The sequence below is a fragment of the Ptychodera flava genome, chromosome 5 (assembly GCF_041260155.1).
Source record: "Ptychodera flava strain L36383 chromosome 5, AS_Pfla_20210202, whole genome shotgun sequence".
Classification (NCBI taxonomy): domain Eukaryota; kingdom Metazoa; phylum Hemichordata; class Enteropneusta; family Ptychoderidae; genus Ptychodera; species Ptychodera flava.
In genome coordinates, this window is record NC_091932.1 from 4867839 (window position 1) to 4871163 (window position 3325).

The window sequence follows — 3325 nt, forward strand, 5'->3', positions numbered from 1 at the left end:
CTGTTCGATTCATATTACTTTTATTAAATGTAATAAAGGGAAAGTGGCTCCCAACATCCTATACTATTTGTGTCGTTCTCTGTGTTTATGTTTGTTTTTGTGTGTGTGGCTCTTCAAGATATTCCATGGCGAGACGTGGCCATAACCTGGCTGTCAAATGACAGCCTGATCCTTTGACGCCAAGTTTCGAAACCAGTGTGCGGTCTCTTCCTCAGTCGCTTCTTGGTTCTTGCTTTCCTTAAATTTTTGTTTCACAGTTTGTGTTTTAATGATTTGACACAGAAACAGCTAACAACTTGATAAAATGCTGAATAAATTTAGCTCCTAAAATGCATAGAAAAGCATCTGGAAAGCCACAAAATAGCTGTAAAAAAACTATAAAATCTCAAAATTTTCTAAAGTGATACCCCCTAAAACCCCCTTAGAGAGGGGGCTACATCCCCCTCTCGAGCTTTTTCCCCTGCCGATGACCTTCGGTCACCGGCCACAGCGACCTTCGGTCGCTGCCTTAACTAGCCACCTGATGAATGCTTTCAGCCTGTTGATAAAAATCTTAATGAAAGCCCTGAAGACCTGATACGTCAATGAGTTGAGTGCTATATGATTTATGTCTCCACGTTTGCTCTCCGGTAGACATGCATAAAATCCATAAAGTAGTTTGTAAAAATTTGATCAATAGATCAATAGATAGCCGAAAGACACAGACACTGGAACAGACAATATTATCATGATTTAAGGTTGTGCAATGAATATGCCCCAATAACAATTGTTTTTTCTCGACGAAAATGTAGAGCAGAGGTCGGACTCAAATAAGATAGCAATCGGCCTTACAAAGCTTTGGGACAGGCTGCCATATTACTGCTGAAAATGTCTCAGAAAATTGCTTTGTTCGTTCTCCAAGGGATTGCTATTATGTGTGTCGTAGATGGGTTTGTAACATCGACCGATACTTACACACACAACGCCGCCTTGGATGACTTCGGTAAAGTTCATCTGTTCTGGAAATATTGGCGATACAACAATAACCTTCGAGGTGCACGCTGAGACTCTTGGCTATGTAGGATTTGGTATCTCTCCCAATGGAGGTATGACCAACTCTGATATCGTCATCGGATGGGTCAAAGATGGAAACACATACCTCAAGGTACATGTAGAGCAAAAATTTTTGATCTATTTTGAGATTATACACGAAGCGACAGGCGTGTACAGATTTGTTTGGGTTTGTTAATCACGATGAATTTTCATTACTGCAAAAGAATGATTTTAAATATGTCAACTGTCATTTCTTCTTCCTAAAACCATCCTCAGCAAACTGACATTTTAACTTCTTACTTATTGCCATCATTCAATTTGCAAGGCAAGTAATGCTAACTTTTGATGATTTTTTTTCACTTTTTTGTTTTCAATGTCAACCATAAAATCTTGTTCTACTCCCAAAAGCATATAGATATAGTATTTAGCTTGTCAACCCACACTGTAAATGTTTAATTTCTCTTTCCAGGCCTCGCTTGCTTCGCTGACGCAATTTAAACCTAGTAAAATGCACCGCAGACTCTCTCACAGCCCCACGTTCGCTACCCAGGTATGCGCCCTCAACGTTCTTTCTAGCAAACGACGCTCACCAAGCCAGCCGTGCTGTAGCAGCGAACTTAATTTCTATGCATTAGAAATTCATGAAGGGAAAGGATTATACAATATGGCCTACTGTATGTATGTCGAATATTACATTTTTTGCAATTTGAAGCCATATTTGCAGAGAACTGCCCCCTCCCGCGCTACAATTTGAAAATTTACCTATCCCCTCACCCACCAGAAAGCTTCCAACTGTCCTCTCCTTATCACAGAAGTCTCCAATGAAGAACCATAAGTGCAAAAGTTCCCGGTAACCCATTTGTCGCCCGCTTATTCGAAAAAATGACCGCCCTCTAGGAAACCTATCATTTATAAATCCCTTTTCACAGACCGCTTTGTTGCGTCGGTTGCCCCTGTCACGTTAAACCGGTGTACAAATCACCTGGTTAGGTGATCGATGATGGGTAAAGGCAATTTCATTACTGTATCTCCATCGAAATTATCGCAGGATCGCTTTGCAAGTGCCAACGGAGAACCAGTCATTGACGACCAGCAGAATTACCGGCTAATTGGAGGAATGGAAACAGAAACGCACACCCTGTTGACTATTTCAAGAAAACTGGATACATGCGACGAAAAAGATAGAGTCATCACTGTACGTGGAAACTACATCAGATTTGCTCATGTCAAAATAGGTTAAGTAACCAATTTTTTCCATAACAGTGCCAACTTAACAGAAAACTAAGTGTTGTTGCATCAGAGGTACTTGGCACTTGACTCAATTTCTGTGTTGGTTCTATTTCAAGTTGTCATCCTCACGCGAATCGACCTCGACCAACCGTGTAAGTCTTTTCTAATGTTCACTTTAAAAAAAGACAAAAATATGTTCAGTACCCGCAGAAGCAAATATTTATAAATGATATCTTCAGCTTAAGCCTGCAGGATCACATGTATGTACAATTCTGTGCGGTGAATTTGTTGTCTTTATCTTGCAACATGTTAAAAATTGCCACTTCGTATATTTCCTTTTTATGTCGGTAGTTGAATTTCATTAGTAAAAACCAGAAATAAAAGTAAAAAAAGATCACATAGCGAACTCTGAATCTTTTTTGTGAGAGACTGAGGATGAGAAACTAAAATTTTATTGGTCTTACTTTCGATGTAAATTAGGTTTGAAATTGGCGACTTGTCTTTCTCGAGCTCAATCGAACCTTCCTTACAGATTCTATTTCATGGGTATAGTTTATTTACTTCATTACCGATATTCTTTGCCTTTCCAGTCAGACACACTGCGTCTTATTTACGCCTACCACGCTGACGATCCAGATACAGAGACAAGTCTACCATACCACGGTGTAGAACAACGCGGTGCTCGAAGTGTTCATGTGTTTATTGTTGCCCCAGTTGAACCAGAGACGATTTACTTGTCTACGAGTTTTTGAATCCAAATGTATGTATTGAAGATCTTACGACCAGTTTTGGTTTGTGATTACAAGTTGTCTTCTGGCATATTACCATACGGCTTCAGAATTCGAAGCGATGTTATTTTATGATGTGTAAGAATTGAGATAGAAAATTAAATTTCCTGACTGAAGACTGACCACAACTTGAGAAACGTTAACGACGTTTACGTTCTGTTGAATAAATGTCAAACAAAGAACAAACAAGGTTCAGTTGGCTCAGAACGGTTTGTGAGTGTCAGATTGTGACATGGTTTATGCTGTCATTTCAACGAATCTGAGACTGAAAACGT

At 39.5% G+C, this 3325-nt stretch overlaps 1 long non-coding RNA gene across 1 annotated transcript; it reads left to right on the forward strand.

Annotated features, from left to right (window-relative positions):
• The first annotated feature begins 1008 nt into the window (after window positions 1-1008).
• On the forward strand, window positions 1009-2935 carry LOC139132440 (uncharacterized). The gene is made up of 3 exons (XR_011552294.1): window positions 1009-1144; window positions 2081-2227; window positions 2853-2935. It is a non-coding gene; the product is annotated as an uncharacterized lncRNA (long non-coding RNA).
• The last annotated feature ends 390 nt before the right edge of the window (window positions 2936-3325 follow it).